The sequence below is a fragment of the Petromyzon marinus genome, chromosome 32 (assembly GCF_048934315.1).
Source record: "Petromyzon marinus isolate PM22_M1 ecotype Great Lakes invasive population chromosome 32, UKy_Petmar_22M1.pri1.0, whole genome shotgun sequence".
Lineage (NCBI taxonomy): Eukaryota > Metazoa > Chordata > Hyperoartia > Petromyzontiformes > Petromyzontidae > Petromyzon > Petromyzon marinus.
This window is the reverse complement of record NC_133698.1, coordinates 5,006,147-5,031,861: the sequence shown is the minus strand read 5'-3', so window position 1 is coordinate 5,031,861 and position 25,715 is coordinate 5,006,147. Positions and strand designations below refer to the sequence as shown.

Genomic DNA, 25,715 nt, shown 5'->3' with positions numbered 1-25,715 from the left:
GGCAGAAGCAATAAAAAAATAACACAGTACCCAGGAACAAAAATTGTGTTACGTAGTGATAATTAATCAAAGGACATCGTTTGTAATGCAAAAGTACAGAAATGTGCTCGGTGCGGAAAATAGAAATAAAAAAACAATCATTCTGTAACATGTAACAGGAAAATACTTAATGGTGAGATACACTTTAATACAGTCTAAGTTAAACATGACTATAAAAAAATAATATGTATATTAAGTGAGTACTCTATGTCAAATAGAAATATCTTAACTCTGCAACCTCATAGCATAATACCCATCAAGCCATCAAGATATCTTCTGACGAAGGCAACAATTGATGCTATATCCAGACACAACGTTAATGACCCTCACTTGGGACCTCATTGCAACGTGTTTACTTGTGTGTGCATTTCTCTCATGTGTTCCCCATGTGCGTGTGGCGAGCATCATCATTAAGCAGCTGTTCGAGGGAAGTGTCAGATAAATAATCAAAGCTCACGCTGGGACTGTTGTGTCGCGGATTGCGTTACTCCGTCCACGGTGGTGACATGTGTGCCTTACAGCACGAAGGTCCTGGGTTCGACTCCCAACTCGGTTGAGCCTCTCTGTGCGAGCCCTTGTGTGTCCTCTGCGTGTTGTGCATGGGTTACCTCCGGGGTTTCCTTAGCTAAAAACATGCAATGCCATTGGCGTTGGTCACACACATCCCGATACAGAACAATGTTGAAAAAGAGTCTATGATCTGTGTTGGCTTTCTTGAGTAACTAATTCACAATTATTATTTGAAGTGTCACTAAATGGCTCTGTATAATGATTGTCTTATAAAAAAAGATTATGATTTACGCAGGCTTCTGATGAAAGCCATTTTAACAATAATTATTCTTATAACAGTTACACTGATGGTCTCATAACTTTAAATATAAATACTGAATAACCAACTATTCAATAACATTTATTTAAAATGTCAAGTAGTTGTATATGACGAGTATAAACTTGTGAACATGGATACATCAACACATTAACTTTCCTTCGAAACTAAGGTTTAATTATTACCTTATTCCAAATAAACAGCGCTGTGGAGGCTGTGTGTGTTATTGCAACGTGCAACAAATGCATTCATTACTTCCCCATGACAAACGATTAAAACAACGCCGCGTGCACAACAAATACAGCCGCGGATGCGCACACAACAACACACACAGTACGTTCACACGAGATAAAACACACAAATCACAGTTATTAGCGGTAAGCATCACAAACACCCCCACCCGTCGCTACACGCGGAGGTAACTCGCACACAAACTATTCACACAACACGGTGAGGCCTCTCAGATTCACCGTTTAGTCTCATCCACACTCTCTGCAGGCCTCCTGCTCTCCCACGCTTATTGTACATCCCTTCACCCGTCGAGAAGCCTTCAAGCGGCCCACTCTGTTGTTAAAGTGAGAAATCACGACGGACACCATCAACGCGGCGACCGAACATCGTTCGTGGACTCCAGAAAAATAAAATAATCGTCCCTTCCACCAAGTCGTCTATTACTTTTGTTTTTATAACCTGGCTCATTGGAGGTAACGCATCAACGCGTGCCTATTGCTATTTAAATAGTGATGTTTGTTGCTGGCCGCTTGGTGATTTTCAGATTAAAAACGTGTACACATTCTAGACAAACACGATCATCTGCACACCTAACACACACACACACAACATGCAGGCCTGCAACATACATACATACGGACACATACAAATAAAACACACATAAAACCACATACTGTAGCTTGCAGACATTGCAAACCACACACATGCACAACAATATGGCACTACTGCGGCACATTACATAATTACGTACTTTCTGGGAATAACCCTTAAAAGCTACTTTGTGGTCTCATATCATTGCATTCTGTAATAGGATTATCAACATTAGGATATAATCAGACCTGAAAATACATTTGAGTTTGATATTACATTCCAAAAATCTAAAACACATGTACTCTGCATTTTACCTCAAATGCTTGTGTCATGGGTAAAGGCTCTTGCGAGTTGGAAAGGTGAAACTTAACATTGATTCTGCATTGAAATCAAACACATTTAATGTTTAAAAGTAATGGATTTGGCCAGGTGGCTATATACATATAGCCCGAGTGAACGGCTCACAATCAGAACTTTGCGAGAATTCCAATTCCAGGTTAGGGGGAAGACTCAATCCATTATCCCTCTCTGGCCAATAAAATATGTAGCACTCTGTGGGGAAGTCAACACAAACTATTGTTTAATTATTCATTGCATCCGAAATAAACGTTTTTTTTAAGGACATAAAACTCCAATATATGTCCTGGTCTTAATGACACATGACAAGTTAGATATGTTTTCAACATGACATGTTCTGTTTGTTAATTTAATTGTACATTTGTATCAAACCTCATTCGAATTTCCACCCAGCCAGATAACTATGTATATATTTGCGCACCACAGACAGTCGATCGTCAGGTCGAGTGTAGTGGGGTAAAGTGTGGGCACTCCACACCACTTCCAAAATATCTTGCCAGGGTGGACGGAGTCGGTGAAATGTCCTCCAGAGGGGGGCTTCAGAACTGCCTTCTCATGGAGACAGTTCTGCCAGCAGTGGTGTGAGCAAATAATTTCAGGGCTGTGCTTTTGCCAAACAAAAATGTTGTAACACGTACAAGTAACATTTGCAATGCGCCCACAACAGAGCCAACGTCTCAGAGAGCAGCCATTCATTCGATAGGGGCTCCCTTCACCCCCCTCTAGCGGAGGTCTTTTCCACGAGCAGTAGTTTGTCTTCACCGTCACACTTTTCACAGTTACCAAACATTGCTTCTCAAACAGTTTTGTCCTGAATGGACATTGCATATACCAGCCAAAAGAGAGAGAGAGAGAAAAGCTAATCGGAAACCCAGCAACAGACACAGAAAGTGCTGCTGCTGTGATGAGCATCCAGGGAGGCGGCGGGGAGAGGCGCTGGGGGGGGGGGCGGGGGGGGCTGGTGTGGAAAATGTTGCCACGTGAATATTCTTTTGCAAGCTGTGTGCTCAGTCCGCTCCGTGTTTGATCCCGAGGGGCAAGGGGACACTGGTTTATTTTGGCGACCCCACTCTGCACAGTCTACTGTTCATTAGTCGCCGCAGCTCCGCTGGTAGAGAGTCTTAGCGCCGCCGTTGTCAAGAGCCATTAGGGCACTCGCTGCTCCCTGTCAAGAGAGAAATGAAAGGAGTCACAGCGGGATGACCCACTCCGCATAGCTGCCAGGACGCCACCACTCAACGGCTTCGAGTAGGGGGGTGCATTCGCTGACGCCACAAGATTTGTTTTTTTTATATACGCAGTGACTATGGGGGTGTTCATATGCAGTACAATGTGCAATTGTGTCATGTTTGACTTGGCAGTGTTTGGTATCAGATCTTTATTTGGGCCGAGCGTTTGTGTGTTTAACTTGACATTTATTTGTACGTGTAATGTTTGATCGCAGTGCATGCGGATACCGTGCCATAGAGAGGATGTGTTCATAAATGGCATTCAGTGGATTCACGTTGACTGCATTTTCGCATCCTCGTAGAGTGCTTTGGTATATGGCATAATAATGAGATACAGTTCGTACAATTTGAAACTTTATGCCAGGAACAACACAAAAACTCACTGGCCAATCCTCTGAATAAACTGGTCCCCCACCAAAGAACTGTGGAATTTCCACCACTCACTCAGGGCCACAAGGAAGATACATATTGGGAAAATATAAGCTGTATACACATTTCCCTGCATGCATACAATACTTGTATGATCTGCAATTAACATATTTATACATATCCATCGCTTTACACAGACGGCAACGTAAACTAATGTCCCAGTTCCAACCTGCATATTGTGGTTCATTATCTCTGTTGTCTTTGCCAGGGATGGGAGCTACATATTCCTATGGCACGGGCTGATCTTTCCATAGGGAAACTATATTACAGCAGTGCATGAGAGTTAACATCGATGTGCCAACCACAAGCAGAAATCAACTAATGTATTTAACATACGGAATTAGCTATTCAATGGTTAAACCAAGGTGTATCTCCGATCGAATGTGCATTTGGGAAATCCTGAAGTATTGGTTAACATTCCATATTCCCTTGACGGGGCGCAGATTATCCAAAACACAATACAAGGAAAACTAATCTCAGCTTTGTATACCGTCATGTACGAGTATGCGATGTTGTATGTACTGTATAGTGTATCCACCACTAAACATGAAGTTTATACGAGAAGCCATATTTCTAAATGGCAGCATTCATAAAATATTATGCAAAAAATGTAAACAGATTAATAAAACACACACACGTGTGTGGCACTTCCCAAAACAATATAGTTTTGAGATAGGTTTGTAGGCAGTATACACACGTGCATACAACGCCGTATATGCACCCAAGTTGTACGTATTCTTTGGGTCTTTCGGTAAAGTCACGTAGATAGGTTCAAAGAAAATAACAAAAAAAACTACAATGTTTCGATCTCTTTCCTCCTAACAACGACCGCTTGTGTTGTGACAGAAACATCGTAGTTTTTTTTGTTATCTCACGTGACTTTACCGAAAGACCCAAAGAATATGAATTCCTGCAGTCACGAAAGCTTTAAGTGAAGATTCAAATTGTACGTGTTGCGTTATACTGCGTATGGGGCATGGGACGAAAGCGCATTCGCACTCACACACACACCCACAACGCAGAGGCACCCCTACATTTCGCATTCGGGCCAATGGCACGATCTCAGGGAAGCCCTCACATGAGTCACATCATTCGCTCACTCGAGCGTGAACAGCTCCGGCTTTTGCTGTTGCCGCTGTTGGTGTCGAGGCCTGCCGCTGCCGCCGCCGCTGCTGCTGCAGTGGCTTTGCTGTTGTGACGCTCGCCGGCTGTGTGCTGTAAGAAACGAGAAGACAGAGAGCGAGAGCGAGGCACACGGAGGGCAGTCAGGCAGGAAGGGGGGCGGGCGGGCGAGCGGGAGGAAGGAAGAGGGTGGGAGAACAGAGGGAGGGGAGGGGAGGGAGGGCGAAAGGATCAGGGGTTGGCCGGACTGACTATAGAAAAGAAACAACTGCAGAGCCACAGTGGAGCGGCGCGCCGCGCGTTGCGAGCGTGTGTGTTGTGTGTTTACACGCGGAGTCGTCTCGCCGGACGTTCTTGCCGAAGGCGGACGGAGGACACAGGCAGCTGTCGAAGACGGCAGCAAGGGCAAGACGGTTCAGACGAGAGTTGGGGGTGGACGACAGACACAACAGAGAGAGAGACGGGGAGAGAGGCAGAAGAGAAGGGGAGGGGAGAGGGAAACGGCTCGGCTGTGCCGGGCAAGGAGCGGGTGGAGGAGGAGGAGGAATGGAGTCTCACGCAGACGCACGTGGAGCCTGCTCCGCGCAAAGGTGAATTGAGCAACTCTGGAGCGAGCACCGTGAGAGTTGCTCACCAGCATCCCCAACTCTCGTCCATGCAGGCTCAGCTGCTGCTCGCTCGCTTGGGTACCGTGCGGTTCGTGGTCATTGTTGTTGCTGCATCGTAGCCGGTCGAGCTGCATTGACGCGTGCGTGTGTACGATGCAGCTTTGTCGGACGGTTTCCTAAACAGTGGTCGTTCTTATCGAGGGGGACTCGCATGGTTCCCAGTCCCGCCACCGGAATGTGGAATTTCCACGGCTGGCTCGTTGACGTGTGCTCTCTAGGCGCGATGCACACAATCTGTTGACTTGGAACGCGAGTTGGTCGCCTTGTGCGCAATTTGGATGTTTAACTGGCGACACGCCACCACTCACTCGCTCGCTGGGGGCTCTTTTTATCTGCGAAATTTCGCGTCGCAAGTGTTCGTATCGCTGGCATTGCCATCGCTGGCCATTGCCATCGCTGGCCGCCGCGCTGCGTTATTGGCGACTGTTATTTTGGTGACCATCAGGAATTCATATTTTTCGTGACCATCAGGAATTCATATTCTTTGGGGTGCTTATCCTGAAGACGACCGCTTGTGTTGCGATCGAAACGTCGTAGTTTTGTTGTTGTTGTTGTTATTTTTGTTGTTGTTATTTTTTTCTGGCTTTTACTGAAAGACCCAAGAATATGTTAGTATTTGGTGTCATACTTGGGGACTTCTTTGCACACGCGTGCTTCCCCATTTCGCTTGCTTTATGCTAATTGTGTTTGGTGTTGATGTTGTTGAGCCTTCGTCATCATCTTCATTATTATTATTTTTGTAAAGTGGACTTTTTTGTTTGTTACACTCCACAGTGCAATAGCCATCGCACACGTAAGCAGTGCATGCCTATAAACGCAGTGCTCACTGCGAATGAGATTTTAAACAGCAGCGCGTTCCCAACTACTGACCAGAGCATTTGCTAAAGGGAAAAAAAGAGAGCACCTTTAATACTTTGCCGCGTGAATTACGTAAATATGTTTATCTGCTAAACATCGGAACACAGATAAGCTACGTAAGTATGCGGAATTGGCCGATACTAGTCAAAGAGCGCGTTTGTTTGTTTGTTTCCAAAGCTAACTTTGTATCAAAATAATTTAACTTAACTCCATTAGACGTCCGGTGTTGTTGTTTTTTAGTTGTGTGTGTACAAATGTTGTGTGGGGAGCGGTGGCGCAGTGATTAGCGCGGCTTGCGGCCTCACCCGAGTTACACTCCCGGCCACGGCTCTTGCGCCAGTGGGTGACCCGTCTGAATCGGTGCCGGTTCTGGGTCTCCCCCTAGGTCGACTCAGCCGTAAACTAGCGCCTAGCACGATGTGTAAAAACTCCCTCGCCGGGAAAGACAAAGGTGGCCGGCTTTGCGCGCTGGCCACACCAACCCCATCGATGTTCGCTATTTGGGCCCTTCGCGGTGGTGCCTCACTTGACAGCACTTGCACCTCCCCCCCCCCCAAAAAAAAAAAACAAAGTGTGCGCAGGCTACACGGTGGACCTTTGTCTTTTGTGTGCACAATGCCACTTGCACCCCCATTGTCACGACGTCTGTGCGATGCGCGCGCGCGGCTCTTAAAGGGGCCGCGCGCGCGCGCTTCGCACTCTCGAGGAGGCGAGCGAGAGTGGAGCGGTGGGGTAGTGTTTATTTATAACGCTCATTGTGTTTATTTGGACTTTATTTAATGCGCTGCTCGGCAGGGAACCCAAGGGTGCGTTTCCAGTGGTAGTCCACGGAAAGAATATTTACGCGAGCCTAAACACACACACACACACACGCCGCTTGCCTAGAACGTGTGCGAGATGATGCCTGAGTCGACGAAACGTTTGCCAGACAAGCCGGAATATTATTACATTGGAAAGTGGCAGGAGCAGCATTGGCTAGTAGTGTACATTCGCTTAAGAGGAGGGATGATTCTGCCATGGTTGTTCCACATGGGTTAGAACACCGAACCTGCAATCCACAGGTCGTCGGTTCTGTTCGATTCGATTTCCCGGTACGGCACTTGCAATGTTGGCCACGTTTCTTAGATCCTGGGGCCTCTATACAACCCCGGCATGCGGAATAAATGGATGCAACCACGTTTAGGCTGCGTGTGGTGGGGGTAAAGTGTGGGTACTCACATCTCTTACAAAACGCCTGTGGTCGGTTGCATAAATAGCCTTTAAAGTAGTATTTCACATAGTTTGCAATGTCACTTTGAGCCCTTAAAGAAGGATATCAGTTTTTTTCTTCAGTTTTCATTCATTTCATTTATTTGGTATTGCCCTGTGAGCCATTGGGCTCTTGAATCGGGTGCAACCGCAACAAACAAAGAACAAAAACACGAACAAGAAAAACATCTTCAAGTGACTATGTGACTGTGCAAGCAGAAAATCCAGGAAAAAAAACTGCAAAATATTCCAGAAAAAGCACCGTACTGGCATTTGTGGCTAGCGTGGGAAGAGTTGGTCGGATATCTTCTCAAGTTGGAGACCCATCTGCAAGCAATGGCGTGAGCAAGCAGTTGCAGGGCTGCATCTTTACGCTGAACTATAATAGGATAAAAGTGCCCCGAGCCGATGGTTATAATGCAAAGCAACTGTTAGAACACCCGGCGTGTGTTTTTTTTGTTTTTGCGAGACTCATGCATTGCCAGCGCTTGCAGTCTGCCACAGAGATTACCAGCAGCACTGGTAATTGCTCGCGATGCAATACGTGTTTGGCAGCATTTTCACGTGAATCAAAGGAATGATAATTTAGAGCAGATGAATTAGAGCGCACTTTGCAAAGCAGAGCAGGAGGGGGGGGATGAAACATTCAAATGTACATTGCAAAGGCGCGGAAAGAGAACGGTGCTTTGGGTAATATAACTTTAGTCCGATGGTCAAGAGTAATAACGGAGTGTGAAGCCAGGGAATTGGAACGCGTCCGACATGATTTCCACCGAGGAGATGGTAGCGGTGGAATCAGCTCTTTGTGCCTACGACGGGTTAATACATCGCGGGGATAGTGAGAGCGGGCGGTGTTTGGAGGCCTGGTGGAGGTGTCCGTCCAGCAGTGGATTGGCCATGGCTGATGGCGAAGAGCCACTGACACGGTCTCCTGCGATAGAGACGTGGGATGCTCTGCATATGCTGTGCAGTTTTTATTGACTACAGTATTTACAAACAGATATTGCGTATAGCCATAGATAAATACAATGGTAGCTAAACGACATAAGTGACTTCGTAAACCAACTTTAAAGTAAAGGCATTGTGAGATGTATGAAAGAAATAAGACCTTCATAATAATGTAATTCACTTTCCATTGTCAATCCACTGCTGGATGAAGGCCCTCCATATGCCGTTTCTGGCAGTGGGGGTTGTTTGACCATACTTCACCACGCCCGTCAATGCGGGGTGGTTGCCGAGAAACTCGCTCACCTCCGACTGGGTTTGCACTTCACAAGCAGTGTGCTAACCACTGTGCCACCGCTCCACCCGGCAAGGCGTTGATAGCAGAGTATAAACAATGTGTACAATACAAACGATAACCCAGCTCAAATGTGCATTTACTGCATACACAAGTCGCTATTTACTTTGTGTAGAACACAGCCTTATGCTTATGATACTGTGCTAGAGTGTGAAATGCGTTTTGCCATCGGTGTACAGATTTATCGCACCTTGATATCCGCTGTAAATTCAATGCGTGCATTGCCGAATCTGTAACCTTGCTTTTTGTTTTACCCCGCAGTGTCTGGCATTGCTCTCTTCTGTACTTCTTCTCCTTAATGAATGGACAGTTAAATTGCTTAAGAAAAACACACACATCATCGTCAATTAATGTATTACACGCCATTACAACAATTTTCACTGGAGCCTGTATCAAGCCGTATACGATACACGCTAAATAAATGTGTCGAAATTTATTTCGACTTTTAGTCACCTTAGGTCTTCCCTAAAAACGCGAATGAGCATTCATGTTTGCATTGGCAATTGTGCTTCATCTGTGCGTAAAGTTGCTGATTAATAAACTGCCGCTGACATGAAACCGGTGACATCATCTGCTGTGTGGCACATTTGCCAGTAGGGAATACAACTGCATGGCTTTTGCACATATCTTGCAAACCTTTAATCGCCGTACATCCACCACATGTAGTTTCGCGTCACTTAAATCGGCCACGATTTCCACCGTATATTTCTATATCACTTAAAATAATGCACAATTTTGAACGGGCATCAATCCTTGCATTGTGCCCACGCCGTTATAGACAAATGTTAACGCGAATTTCTGTAAGTTACGAACCGTCTATAGTTGGAGCATCGTGCACATTCGCTCAACGCGTTACAAACAATTTGACGGGTATTAAAGTTGACGAGCCTTTCTTTCACCTATATGCAGATTAACCCTGTTAAGCTCCCTGCCTCATGAGACCTGTTCAAAGACAGTTTGCGTCAGGGTAAGCGTAAATTCCGGACGGGTTAGACAGCGGGCATTTCAAGGCTGTGTACGCTTTTTCTTCTGTCGATGGCGATTTAATGCACTGTCGTGGACCTACTTTAGAAAGCACATAACGGAAGTTTATGCACTATCTTTGTTCTCTTCAAAGGGGAAGTCCTTGGAGAGGGAAAAGCGACATCAAAACAATAAGCTTTCTGCCTTCTCGTTTAGGCGAGCAATGGCACTTGTTGTTTTATATCCCAGAAGAGGAAATGCTTCACTCCACCACGAGTAGTGTCCGAGGAGTGTCCGACAAGCAACGGTGGTGGAATTCGTCTGACATTCGGCGGGGAGCCAATGCGGAAACTCCACGTTCCCATGACGGGGTCAGTCTTTCCTTTTGAACATAGCTTGTTGCCTCTCCATGAGGAGCCACTCGTTTAATTGGCCCTGAAATACGTGACGGGTTGAGTCAAACTCCTGACTGGGACTTTACAATTGTGAGTTGAGGGGCGCTTACAAAGTGCCACCTAGCTGACCGTTTTACGGCAGCCTCTATGGGAGAGTAGGCACACATTGCACTTTTGCGTTCAGCAAATGTTTTACCATGTTTAGGCATTCTCTCTTGTTTGATATGTGAGCCTAAAATCTGATAGATGATGCAGCCCGTTGCGAGGTCAAGGTTCGTACATTACGTATTAATTATTAATGTGGATTACCTTGTGCACTCTACGTTGGGTAATTTATTAAAAGTACCAAACATAGAGTTAGCCTTTGAAACCTGTGATGAATGCGCTTCATTTGCGATACGTATTTTTTCCTCCACCGCATATGCTTTTAATATGCTGCTCATGTGTGTGTGCGTATAGTGTGGGGAGTCGGTGATGCCATGGCTATTGCAATGCACTACAATCCTCAGAATCTGGGTTAGATTCTTGGCCATGCACATCAGCTGAAAATGTCACCGGAACCTGTCTCGGTGCCTCCTCTAGGCTGACTCATTATTAAATGAGTTCCCTTGGTTACAGATCTATTCAGTACTTAGTTTCAGCTGGTAGAGTCAAGAATACTTTTTTTGGTAAATTTGTTGGCATGCCACATCCTTATTTCTCCGCTTTGTCCTCTTTGTACCCTATATTCCTATACACCTTTGCATAGGATCATATAAATATAGGGTACAATGACATAGCACTATTATGGATATGAATATATTTAACTCCCAGCAATAGCGCCTCTAAGCCAAGGCTATAAGCGTTCTGGAAAAATTACGAACGAGGAATTAAGCCCTGCTGATGGTGGCTGTGAGCCAGTGGTGGAAATTGCATCGTCTCATGGCGGGACCAGTCAGTTTCTCTATAGTTAGGAGCACTGTTGACTTCCCACAAATTGGCGAACATTTGATTCACCCTGGAGCTGATGAGAGGCCGAGCCGAATTCCAAGCGGAGATTTTAACTCCGAACCGTGTGCTTGATGGACGATCTTCTCGATAACTGCGGCCATACACGAGTGGCCTTCCCCGAGCATGTTGCTCGACCACAGTGCGTCACCCTTGCATGATGCATCGCTCGGCCGCTCGCTCTCATACCAGCCTGCACTCTCCAGACATCGCATGCGGTGGCCAATGATCGTGCGCCGTGATGCCTTTCTGAACTCTAATGGGTGCTGCGATCACTATCGTTAAGACGAGGCTGGGAGGGCGCCTACATTATACTAATGCCTGCAGCCTTCGCTTATAAGGAATTTAATGGGCTCCTTTATAGCACATGGTGTTCCAGGCTCTTAATGCTTAGGTCATTGGTGTGCTCATGGTACTGAATGTTATCCATTAGCCTTTGGTTGAATACAGAATATCTCCTTCATCAGTAATGAGGCCTGCTATTTAAAACATGGAACTGTTTCTAGGATATATTTGGTCATTGGTTAAATGAGGTAGCTGCAGCTGCATTTATAATGTCAGCTGCTTGTGAGGGCAGTAAAGCTTTTTTGTTGTTGTTGTGGCGTGTAATAATTACAATGACTTTATTTTAAGATGCTAAGCAATGTTATTTTTTTGCTACGTGACATTGGTTACTATTATCGGAGTGTTAAGTCACTTCTCTAGGTTTAATTTAGAGTAAAATATGCTCTAATTGATTTTTAGCAACTGTAGAAGTGTCTGCAATAGCAGTCCTTGCAAAGCGGGGAAGAAATATCCTTCCAGAACGCCTTCAAGTTTGGAGAGGATCACAGCGTACCTGTCAACCCGTCCCAAAATGACACCACACAAACTGTTCGTGGATTTGCTTTAAAGGGCCTGCCTTGCTCAAAAGACGCCGCCGCTCCTGTACGCTTTGTAAATAGCTGTTCGTCGTAAGTCACTCATGCAGTATACCTGTGTTTATAAATGTTAGGCCTCAGCGACAGACTGTGCCAAGGTAAGTTAAAATAATTATAAATATGCTGAGCCCTATCTTTAGGTATTGCTAAATAAGGGAAACATACTGCAGTAGTTAATTTAATGACAAGTAAGCAATGTACTTAAATTTACAATAACTTAACTTTCATGTTGCCGCAAGTAATCATATGAGCACCCGATATTTGTGAACCACAGACTGACTGTACTTCCCAATCGCTTGACTGCAAGTATGTACCATCATTCTCGCCTTTTAAAAACGTAAATAATCTTGACTAACTTAAATAATTCGTGTTCAGTTCAATGAATAACCTTGGCAAATATTTAATACTGGCCTTCTTACTTTAAAAGAAATAAAAAAAACATGTCCTTGTTTTAATAAGCAGTTGTATTGTTACAGGTGAATGGAATGCCAATAGAAACTTGTGTTATACCAATCACAATTGCAAGCCAATCAAACAACACATTTCTAAGGAAGTATTTTATTTCTCAATTTCAGGAACAGCTTCATCCGCTGTGCAGTTAGAGGTGCCAGAGATGTTAATTCCTCCCAACGGTAACATTTACTCGTGCAATATTTTTCCTCCGCTTAATGTTTTCATCCCTAAGCGTATGCTCTTAGCAATGGTCCGAGATACTTTCTAGGATTGTAGTTTTTACAGCCTATAAAAATTTTGCAGCAGGGAGTCAAAAAATTGTGGACCGGTGGAAGCAAAAAAAAATTGGCGGCACAAAAATCAAGCTTGGGGGGGAATAACAAAAAAGTTCTCCAAGGGAGCGTTTTCAACATTTGAACGGTCTCTCGGTCTCCCGTCGACGCTGCGTTTCCTGTGGCGGAAAGTAGCTCATGATTACCCCCGTCGAAAAGGCGAAGGAATTTATTTTTCGTCGTGAAAAAAAAAGCGCTCGATGTTCAGGCTATGGGCCACTGGCTTGCGACAACTTTACAGTAGATTCACCTTAGATTGTGACGGGGAACTCATAGAAAGACGTTTGTGTGCGCGCGTTAATTTTTTTTTTCAGTCCTATGGTTACTTTTTTTTAAGTTCAAACAGCCTTGAACAAGTGTTGGACAAACTTTACCGGTTCCAGCTGTGACTCTTGACCTGCGTGGCATTTTTCTCTCCACGCTTGTCCGGCCTCTAATATGCGCTACCTGGGGTGTATGAGGGTTTGTGGGGTAGCATTGGCGGCTTTGTGAGGGTGGGCTAGGGGACTCGCAAGGGGGGGGGGGGGTGGGTTTCGACTGTGCATGTGAATGTTTGGGCAGCGTGGCTTGACGGGAGTTTGGTTCAGGTTGGTGGTAGCCCACCAAGGCGCTAATATCCTGCAGTTGTACTGGTGAAAAGGAGGACGGAAAAAAAATCACCTTGAATAATTTTTGCCCAAGTGGGAGTAGGTTTTGTATTTCTCATTCCATTCATTAAAAAAAACACGTGTGTGCATCTCTTTGTGTGTTAGGTACTGTACACAGTATATGGGGAGTGAGGGCAAAGAGGTTAGTGCATCGCATTACCACCTAGGTCGGCGGATCCCAGGCTGTGGCATGGAGACCGTGCAGGATACATTTTGAGTGTGCGTAGGGAACATCAGCGCCACATTGCGGCAACAAAACACGCGAATACGCAGCGTTGAACGTCAAACAGACTGATACACAACATGAAACCAACGCCTGACTGACACCACGTTGACTAGAGGTGTCGACATGTCATCTCTACGTTGTTTTTTTGTGGCTCGACGAAAGGGGTGCCCAAGGACCACTAGTCTTAATTGGGTGGGTGGGGGGAGGGTGCGCCATAGTAAATAGGTTGAGAAGCACTGCCCGAAGCGTTTGTGGCCATTGGTATCTGCACATGGCCAGCCCCTTCCTGGCACTGCAGGTTGACTCCGTTTAAAAGGAGTCCCATAACTGGTTTTCCGTGATCAAATAACAGCACCGAGAAAAGATAGGTTGGTCGGGAATAGTACTGGCTACACCGTTTCCTAGTGTGCCATGTTGGCTTTACCAGCTGATATATCCACGTGTAATATGCAGTGCCCATGCCTTACTGATGGTTTCACACACCATCCATACTACGCAGGTCGGTTCACATTACAGTAGTATAACGTGTAACTTTACAACCAACGATGATGAGAGATCATTTTCGAACATATTAAGTTTCAAATGGTCAAGTGTGTTTATTCTTTAATTCCATTTGCAGTGAACTGAGTTTTAAAAATATCCAAAGGCAACCCACTGAGATGCAACTGGACAGATGGCCTGAATTTGTTTCAAGAATAATTTATTTACTGAAATGAAGAACAAGTTTAATTGGGCGATTTGTCAGAATTGAATTGTGAAAATTGCCCAATGAAGCTGATTGTAATCACCAGCAAAACATCGTACTCAAATAAAAATGTTGTGGCTTTACTCTTCAACACCGGTGTGCTGAAGTAGTAACTAATGGATACGTTTTGTTTACGCCACAAACCTTACTAATTTGCTATGGTGGGTTAACAACACATTTATATTTACGCAATCTAACACCAAACAAAACACATTTATAAATAATGTTGGTCGCGAAAGACTACGTGTTACACTGAAATAAAACAAAAAATACGCATTGGCAGTGATATTGTCAGCCAGCCGGTCTGCTGGCACAGACCAAAAACATTCGCACACGCTGCTACCACACATGCGCCGCGCCCAAGTGACCCACCAACTCGTGTGAGCAGCCAAGGCCTGAGCGCCGTTCCCTGCGGCACCCTATTCTATTTGGCGGCAAGGTGGCGTGCAGTGGTTAAGCTTGCACTTCACAGCGAGAAGAACCTGGGTTCGATTTGCGACTCGGATGCCTTCCTTGTGCGGAGTTTCTACCTTTTCGCCCCGTTCTGCATGAGTATCTTCCTGGATTTCCAGTTTCCACCCGTAGTTAAAGTCGTACCATGTTATTGGCATTGGCCAAATATCCCAATGCAAGACCCTCCTAAAAAAAAAAGAGTCTTCGAACGCTGTGCGGCTTATGCTGGGTAAATGCAAGCGATTATTATTATTACCGTGAGAGCCGCGTGCATGTTCGCAACCGCGCCTGAGTATACTTGCACCCGAGCGTTAACGCGTGCAGGTGCCAGCACCGAGCGTGAAACCCTACCCTCGCCTGCACCGCGCTGGCATGCGAGCATGCGGCGGCCGGAGTGGCGCTGCGACGCGGACCGTTGAGCGGCGGCACGCTGCCGGCCATGCTCGTGTTGAAGAGCGGAGGCTGGCCCTCTGTGAACATCTCGCCACGTATGGCTCGGTTTTACAAAGACGTGGCGCTTTTTTGACGGGGTGGGGGGGGGGGGGGGAAATTGGTACCAAGGACAGATTCGTGAATTCTGAACCACTTTTAACAGGCAAAGAAAACGGTTATAGAATGTTTACAGAGGAGAGACGATGGAAGATGATGGGCCTGTGTTCTCACTGCCACTATTAGTTTTTTTGGTAATGGTTTCCCAAACTGCTGTCCTCACAATGCTTCTTCACATTCACAAGTCTTCTGTGTTCAAGTATCATGTAGGTGTTTACACCCCTCCCAGGCCGGATGGCCGCATGCATGCACGACACCTCGATCTTTATTTGAACCGTCGCTCTCTACGCGAGGCTTGTTGACAATCATTGAGCGCGTGGGGCATGGAATGGCCTGATTTTTATTTGAATATTGAAGCTTGGTGAACGTGAAAAGGTGGAGTGTTGAGAGCCACGAGGACTGGAGTTGAGCAAGATGGTAAGATGTTAACCATCTCGCCTGGTATACAAGGGCCCATGGGTTCGATCCCGACCCTGACAATGCCTGTATATTTGGAGTTTGCATATTCTCCTTGTGGTCTCGTCGATTTTTCTCCGAGTCCTCCGTTTCTTCCCTCCACATTTAGAAACAGTATTTAGCTGCTGTAATTCTCCACGTGATAAGCAACTTCTTTACGCTATTATTTGTGGTCATGTCGCTTCTGAAAGTAGCTATATAGCTCGGTGGGCCTTACTTGGTAAAAAAAAATTGTAAGTAAAAATAGTTTGACTTTAATGCTTGCCACAGAGCTGTGAAAAACAAAAAAATACACCGACCACTGACCCAGAACCATCAGATACAGTATTGCGATAAAGCATTAAAAGCGAAAGTACGTATTTTTTTGTGTATAACACCAATGAACACGAGGGAAAATGAAAATAAGGCACACTGGGGAATTTGTGAGCACGAATTTGAAGTGGCAAAGCGTGCCCCCTATACCTGTTGTCACGTTTCACTTGGCTACATCTAGCCCCAGCTAAAACCGTAGCCCAAGCCGCATATCGTGTCCATAGGGTAGTTCTAACCTCGAGTCCTAGAATAACCCTCAGTTAAACCCTATCCATAACCTGAGCTATAATCCCAATTTTTGTCTTCTGTCTAACTCAAATGCTATTCTTAGCCGTAGCCACAATGCTAAGCCTAACTCGCAGAGCAATCACAAAGTTGTGTAAACAATAAATTTCAACTCTATCCAGGGCCACGGCATAGCAGCCTCGGTACGGTAAACCATACGTAATCTTAACATGGCCTGTGGAAAGACGGCATGCACCAAGGAGAAAAATGGTCTCTGTCACAATTCCATGGAATTTCATTCCATCTCGTTCAAAAACGTGCCCCCATATTTTCTTTCCTGCAGCGAGCGTGGCGTCGGTGTCTGGTTTGTGGATGGAATCATTGTTCTCCACCTGCGGCACTGAACCCTGTGGCTTTGCGTTCTTGGCTTATCTTAGATTAGTAACGAGCTCCGTGTCTGTGTGTCTGTTTATAGATTGCCTGCACGCGTGCATTGTGCACACATGCATGCATGCATTCATGATAACGTTTTTCTGCGTTAGGTCGCGTCAATGCGTCGTACACACCTCCACCCGTCACAGCCAATCAGCAAGGTTTGTTACGTGAACAGAACGTGCCAATTAGTTGCAGAGCAAAACCACACCATTTAGAGAGTTGAGTGCGAGGTTTTGCTGGTGATTTACAACCGGCATCATCAGGCGTGTTTCCAGACGTACACGTACACACACACACACGTGCACATGCAATAGGCAAAACCAGAACCAAATGCACCGTTTTGAGTTCCAGTCTCACCCGTTTGAGACCCCGGCTCCTGCTCGTTAATTGTGTGAGCAATATCAAACAAGTGGCCCATCACATCTGCAAACTTTTTGCACTTAAATTAAAGGCAGCTGCACAACTTTGTAAACAAAAATAGAACCAGACCTTCAATTTGGGTCTCCGCATATACTACAAATAAAAATGTATATTTAAGTCCGTCAGTCTATTGGCTGAATGTATGTATGTTGAACTTCTTTCGCACCGTACATAGCAAACCGTGCTAATCGGAGGTGCACAAAGCGGCTCAGCTTAAAGACAACAACATCTTCCTCGACACAGTGAGGTGGCTGCTGGAAATAATGGCAAGATATCGTGAACGAAGCCAATTCAGACTGTCACGCAGTAGATTGCATATTATGCTCAAGAAAGCTACCATCTTTGATTATTCCTCTGAAGGTGATTGCCGAAATGGGAAGATCAACAATTGAAATTATAATATTCTTGGTTCTTTCGGTAAAGTCACGTAGAAGAAAGAACCAAGAATATGAATCCCTGCAGTCACGAAAGCTTTAAATAAAAATTTAAATATACTAATATACTAATATAACAAGCACCCCCTCGCACATAGGCCCTAATCACATGTCGTGTTGCGTTACAGTGGACTACAATGCCACAAACACACGTTGTGCATGGCCGCGTTTCGTTTATTTTTGCACACCGAGTGTTGAAATGTGTATCTTGTCACATCCATCAAGATATCTGCTGATGTGCATCGGCACACACCACACTGAATAGGCAACTGTTCATCGACTAATAGTTAATTACAGTATTCCTATGCCTATTTTAAACTGTTCCCTCTGGAAACATGTTTATAATATTATTATCACCAGGTCATATCGAGTAAAGTGCAGTTTGCGACCCTTGTTATCCACTCTATTTCATCTGGTCCCTCAATTTATGTTCTATTGCTTGAAACGTCACCTACTTTATTTACTTTTCCTTTAAGGCAACTGTATTGTTGACACATGCAGTTGAGTTGCATTGTTATTTGTGCTCGTGCACCGCTGCCCATCACGGAATAGAGTTCAGTTCAGTGTTGGTTATACACAGTCGTCCGTGTATTTTGTTAAACAACGTTAAACATTACTTCTTTTGGTCCAGAAAGTTTACGTATCCTGGTTCACCTGTATGTTTTATGGGACAGTTTTTTTTCCTCCCTCTCTACTTTTTTTTAAGTTGTTGTTATTTTAAAAAAACTGAATTATTTTAGAAATGTTTTACAAGTAAAGAAAGGTCCAGTTAAAGTTGTTGTAAATGTAGTATTCCTTGGACGAATGCCAGAGTTTTGTTTCCACAGACAATAATGGATGGGAGAATTGATTCATCATCGAAATGGAATTTCTTGAGCGGGTGCTTCGGGAGGTGTGGTGGGTGTGGGGTAAAGCAGCTTAATGATAAAAACCAAGCAAAACAAAAGTTAGTGTGGGGAAAAAAAACCCACCGTTTTGATTTATACGTCTGCTCTTTTCCGAGTTAATTAATTTTTGTTTGGGTCTGTCGCTCATTTCGGAAAAGGATTTCGCCGCCACTCAAATGATCTGGCCAGGTGACCCCCCTCCCGAGCACCGTACTCAACTCTGAGTTTGAAGGGCGTGAGTTCAAATCCTTGTCGAAGGTTGACACAGCCCATCATCGTGTCTGCAATGGAACTTTGTCGGAAGTCGCAACAATGCTCCTGTGGATAGACTAGTACTGTGCGTGGAAATGTGGAATTTCCAATGTGTGCTCAGGTGCCACCGAACATGACTGCGTTACGGACGTTGAGACAGAAGACAACTTAACTTGAGACTAAAATTCGCCCTCAATATAAAAAAAAATCAAAGTTAACCCTTACGCGAACAAATTAAACAGAGCTCTGTTCACCTCTCCACATACAAATTTAATATTTTGTCATCTCTGTGCCTGTGAACTTTCCAGACCAATATACACTTATTACCCACAATGCTCTGCAACAGTGCACAATGAGCTATTGTCACATATATCGATATATTGTCTGCTCAATGATTATTTAATGTAATGTTTTATTACAGTTGCAGAGTTTGGTCCTAACATTGATTTAATAATGCACGTGACTACATATCAATGTGCCGTCACTACAGGCTTATAACTTCCAGTTATAGCAGCTCTGGACGTAATACTCAGCTGGGTTCAGCTACGGGGCAAGGCGCTGCTGGGATCTTTTCCAATGCCCTTTCAAAGGGCCCCATCCGATGAACCAGAGAGCACCCTCTGTAGATCCAGATAAAAATCAGCTCTCTGCTGGTAGCTGTTTATACACCGCCAAAGCCAGCCGTAGCAATAGCCACAGTATCCGCTTTAACACCCTGTTTTGTACTATAGCTAGACTACATGTTAAAGTGTTCCTGTGCTCAATGGAAATTCCACATTCCTGTAGTGAGTGCCATTCTCTTTATAAGGTAGCCACTCGCTTTTAACTCCCCATGAAGTAGTACTTAATTGATTTACCCTAAAGAGGTGATGGATTTTTCGTGAGTTGAATGTGTGAACTAGTCCCACCAGGTCAGGTATTCTTATCCTCTAGGACAGTTTGATAGGTGATGAGGATGAACTTTAAATTCATGGTTTTTGTCTCACATTTGTTTAATTGCAATTTTACATGAATGGGTCATTCTTTCGCCTCTTTACATGCTTCATGTCAGTCAGAAATTTGATCACACGATCGTTACTGTGTTACTTCCCATTCGCAAACCCCCATTGACCAGTATGGTGAAGTATGGTCAGCCAAGCCACAATAACCGACACGGTGTGTATATGCTTTCACCTAGCATTCAATTGACCAAAGGATAAATAGTTATCCTTAGCATCAAATATATACTTTATATTTGGAGTATTTCAAAATGTATCATATTTAGCAATAATAAACCTCTCAATCTGAAATCGAAAACGTAAATAATATAGCACGACACGGAACTCCTCTTATCCACGCCTCCTATTTACCTCGATTTTTTTTTGTTCGGGAACAATTTGAATCACTTTACAGATAACCCCGAGGATAATTGGGCCTGTGATAAGGGTCCCGCTATAGGGTTCGTGATATGGGTCCCACTATAGGGTCCGTGATATGGGTCCCGCTATAGGGTCCGTGATATGGGTCCCGCTATAGGGTCCGTGATATGGGTCCCGCTATAGGGTCCGTGATATGGGTCCCGCTATAGGGTCCGTGATATGGGTCCCGCTGTTAAAACGGAAGCGATGCAACACGTGAGTCACATCACTCATTATTTTTTATTTTCTGTATTCTATTTCCTTCACCATTAACATTTTATGGTGGGGGGGGGGGAGTGTTAATATAAAATCTATGGGAACAAAAAAAATCACAAACAAGCTTATCTTGTAGAGCAAAATCTAGATGTAAATTTACGAGTCCTTATAACGGCCTGCGGCTCACGGACCAATTGTAGCAGAGTTGTTATTTGTTGAAAAGAATGTGAGGTCCAGTACAAAAAAAAGAGCCATCGGGCTCCAAGAAAATCCTTGACCAATTGCCTAAGTTAACTCCGAGTGGCGCAGTAACTTAGAATCGAGAACTAATTATTTTCATAGCCACTCGCAGCAGAAGCATTGCCGTCAAGTTTACCAAGCAAATTAAGCGATCTTATATTTGATAACCGAAAGTATGTCGCATTTTCCGCTAGGCTATTGACCCGAAGCGAATCTTGCAGATAAAATTGTGGAATCCCGTGTATTTCAAGCTTCCTGCGAATTCCTCTGCACATAAACACTTCTCATAAGTGGCACCAAGTCTAATGGTTTTGCCTATATTCTTGCCAAAAGCACATGCCATATTTGCGCTGGGGATTCTTTCTTTCCATTAAATAGTTCGCGTATGAAGAGGTTAAAAAGTTTGACTTCGTGCACTGAGCTTTGTGTCTGTGTGTGTGTGTGCGCATGTTTGTGCTTGGCCCGTTTTCGTTCGAGAAACTAACATGGAAACAATTTAATTAAGCACCGAGCCACTTTTATCATGCAGTGGCGTGTCCAGAGATTATGAATGCGAGAGTGCCAAGGGGTAAACGGTGGGAGAGGAGGGAGGTAGGCTTTGGTCTTTGGGGAGAGGAGCTTATTGCTGGAAAGTTGACAGCACGTTTATTTCCCCTACACCATTCCTCGGTCAGGTACGCAACACACAGATATATCGTGATGAATTCAAAAACTGGTGGATGGTCATTTCAGCCTATCAGCCTTTCCTGGTGGTTCAATTAAAATAAGTACCACCTTGCTGGAGAGTAAGCAGTGGTTGCCCTATGGATAACTTAGTCCCCACCACCAGAATGTGATAATTTTCACCACTGGTCCAGGTTTGTGAAATATATATACTGATTTGAGCATGGACAACTTTTCTTTTTACCTTCCGAATATTGTCAATGTAAGTTGAATTAAATGTCAAGGAGAGCCCTGCTTGGGATGTTTGACAAATAGCCGTTTTAAATTACCGGCGAAAACTCACACACCTGCAAGGATATCTAACCTATAAACTCCGTACACGTAGTTATGGAAGCCACTTGCTCCACTGCTTGCTACATGCACCTCGTTTTCATGCAGGTGGCTGACTCGCACACATTACACCTCCATCTTTGTGCGCTCCACCAATCCCGTTGCAGTATTGCTGGCCGGATGTGGCGTGATTTTTTGTCTTCTCCTTCAAGGAATTCCACATAAAAAATGCTTGCACAAGCAGCAAATCGCTTCCCACGGGTGAACTACCATCGTATCTTTCACCCACCCGCGGTGAGTTGCATCCACTCCTGTCCAAGCGAACACTTCCTCCAGCTGATGCATTGCGGCATATTGCTTGTCTCCAAATCTTTGTATCGCAGCTCGTTAAGTGTATTTGGTGGTGATTTGCTTTAAAGAGCTCACGGGTCTCACAAGTATAGGCTTGCCTGCCAGAAAAGCATACAGTAAAGCTTCAAGGGTATTGAGAATTGGATGGTGTCCAGTAAGTGTCCTAATCCTTTAGTTGAGTCAATATTAGCTCGCTGGAAGACTAGAAGTCAATTATAGAAATCAGATGGCATCAGTAAGCCTCTGGCAAATGATGTAAGGTCTCGTTTTGAGCACCATATTTATAGTCGGTATTCTGCAAACATATTGCATTTCATAATATTACTTTTCAGGGACTAATAATCACCGTAGCGTTATAGTACGTACGGTACATGGAATAGTGTAAAGGTCACTATGCTGTTATGTAACACTTAAAGTTGTACAACTCGGCACTCATTTTTTTTAAATCAACCTCTGAGGGAAGATGCGTAATGTTCAGCTTTAACCAGGATTTGAACTTGCAACTGCCCAATAGTGAGTTGAGTGTTCTAACCACAGTGCCACCGTTAAGCCATGGAATGTAAAACATTGTTCTGATGACCTCTCCCATTCCAAATATTCATTATTACAACTGAGCACTTTTGTTGCAGCCTCAAGACAGTGGTGAATTATAGGCTCGTTTGCAATGATAACAAGTGCTATTTACCAAGCTCAGAAACCTACGTTGGATATTCTAAGCGACGAGGCGGCAGTGATAGTTTCAACAAAAGTGTTTGCAGTGCCACCTGTCAGCTCAACCGTGAGACAGAGGCCGGCACCCTTGGTGCTGACTGTGCCATTCCATTCGACCCTTGTCTCTGTCACCACATTGTGCCACCCTGCTTGATGCTCGGGGCGAAGTCTGCTGATCCTCGCGGTCCCATGACCTCATCTTATTTAATCCACTACGGTGAAGCCCAGAATGCGATTGTGGAAACGCTGAGCAATCAGTAGAGCATAGTGAACAATAGGGCGCATCGCGAACCGCAGGACACACAACGCGAACCGTAAAGCGCATCGCGAACCGCACTTGCGCATCGCAAATCGCAGAGTGCATCGCAAAGCGTAGAGCGCATCGCGAACCAAGCCCCGCAGTTTCTGCGATGCATGTTGGGATGAGACCGCCAGGCGTTGGCCCTGGGGTTGGGGTGCGGAGGAGGAGGGGAGAGGCCTGGGGCGTAGCGTGCCCATGGTAACGCCGCGTCCCTTTTCAAACATCCTCTGGCTTGTGTGATGCTGCCAAGAGCTGATTAAAGTCGAGTGGCTCTCCACCCTTCTGCAATCCCCACTTCACCCTCCATTGGTGCCACCTATGGTAGTCTCTCCAGGAAGGCAATAGGCTGCCTCTCTGGATCAGGATTCACGCTCATTCACTTCAAAAGATAGGGATCCACTCGAATGCCTGCCTTCTGCTTCACACAATCACGCAATTCTTGGGAAGTGTCTGAATGATCTGTATGTGTGGTGTATGTGTGTGTGAGTGCCTTTTAGGGTGGGAATGGCACCCTTAAAGTATAGTAGTCAGTAGCATTGCTGTGACATGATTATACATCACTGCAATATGTTGTATATTCTTCCTGGACAAGATGAGTTGAGTAAGCATTTATCCCATTATCCGCATCTTTCCACAGTGTTTGAATGGTTCCTTTTTACTGGCACATTTTTCACAGATATGTGGAGTAAATAAGGCAAGCAACCTTTGGATAATATGATCTGTGAAGTTCCTCCCACACATCAGTGTGGAAAAGGGGAGATCCCCTGTACTGCACTTTAATTCAGGCAGTGCGTCAATTTTATCACCACTATGTAGAATTCATATGCTGTGCTATTCCAGTACTTGAATAAAACAGATTTCTCTTATAAGTCTTGTACAAACACTAGTGTTGCGTTATCACTTGAACAACTGCACCATGTACAATGCTTGTAGCATGTGTGTGTGTATGATTATTGAAAAGAGTCCAATGCATCTGCACATACCCTGGAGATATTCCCATGAAATTCCACGAACCTTCCGTTAACAACTGGTGTTTGAAACATTTGAGTGTTGGAGATGATATTGGCAGCGTTTGCGCCGGAGAAAATTTCGCTTGGGCTCGTCTACAGAGACGGCTTAGCAAAATGTTAGCAGGTTAATGCAATCCATCCTGCACGATGGCATATCAGGCACCGTACCAAATGGCCCCACGGCTGCTACTAACACATCACTGCGGAAAACCCAAAATAAATTGACCCTTTTTTTTCCCCCCGCCACCACAGTTTGAGTTGGCGCGCGTGTGCGCGCGTGCTCTCTTCCTGAGTAAGTACCGCGAGGCTCATTGCTGGGTCCCCCAGACTCTCTCTCTCTCCCGGCGAGCCTGCGGAACGCAGGGGGCCATGATTGATCGGGTGGAGCGCGTCCGCGCTGGGTACGTACGAGCGCAAGATCTTTTAAGCAACACAGGATGTCTGGCTTTTAGGGAAAATGCGGGGTAAAACGTTACCCCCCCCCCCCCCCCCATTATTTTCCTGGCAAGCGATCGCAGGAAACCGAGGAGGGAAGTGTGCACGCAGCTCTCCGGGATCGTCCGCGTCGCCTCGCAATGAACAGAGACGAGGGCGTCGGGCTCTCGCTGGCGGCCGCACGATTTGGACATTGGGAGGCGTCCTCATGACTTAACAAAAATAATAATAATAATTATTATTATTATATCCCACCGCACGTCAGGAAGGGATGCTGCTGCGGCGAGATGGTTTAGAGGACCGGAGTTGCGATGCAGAGGTTCGCCGGTTCCATCTCCCGCCGCGGCAGTCGAATAAACGGTGCAAGTTTCCTGAATCCACCCCACCTCTGCCCAGGCCAGCATTACAAATGGGTGCACCACAGTTTAGTAATTCGACATGTTGCGTGTGCTAGGGCAAAGTGCGGGGGGAGGGGGGTTACTCTCTCACCTCTTCCTAGACTTCTGGCCAGGCTGGAAGAGTAGGCCAAATTTACCCTCCAGAAGGAGCTCTAGAGCAGAGGCACTTCTACGAGCAGTGACGTTGAACCATTTGCCCCCTTTCACGGGGGCCTCGTCATTGACAGATGTTGCAGCATTAAAACGTCCGCATTATATCAATAGAGCTGCACGTGCGGCGACCGCTCCGCACTATTTCTTTGTTATCATTTTCCCCAAAGGGGTTGCCGGGCATCTGTGTGTGTGTGTGTGTGCGCACACTTGTTTGTTCGCTTTTTTATACATGCGCTTGTGTGTGCGGGCGTGAGTGTCTGTTAACACGTTTCTTACGTGCAGGTTTGTGTGCGTGTGTAGTGCAGTGGTTTGCGCGCTGCACTACAAACCCGGCGTCCCGAGTTCTACTCCTGCTCATGGCCAACACCGGTGACGATTATCTTAACCGGTCCTGGGCCTCCCTGAGGTCGACTCAGCCTCAAATGAGTACCTGGTGTGGTGTGTAGTAAACATCGCCATTGGGGAGACAAAGGCGGCCGCGCGTGGTGCTGGCCACCCACCCCCTCGTGTACCGTTCCGGC

The 25,715-nt window shown here is 45.4% G+C and overlaps 1 protein-coding gene across 2 annotated transcripts in view; it reads left to right on the top strand.

Annotated features, from left to right (window-relative positions):
- LOC116948092 (brother of CDO-like) overlaps positions 1-25,715 on the top strand; it is an 87,242-nt gene that overhangs the window by 8,649 nt on the left and 52,878 nt on the right. Inside the window, exon 1 of one of the 2 annotated variants that reach the window (XM_032964426.2) lies at positions 5,004-5,414. The exons of the other annotated variant lie outside the window; for it this stretch is intronic. The gene's annotated coding sequence lies outside the window, so the exon portion shown is untranslated. Of the gene's footprint in view, positions 1-5,003; positions 5,415-25,715 lie in introns of those variants that run through there. 2 annotated transcript variants of the gene reach the window in all.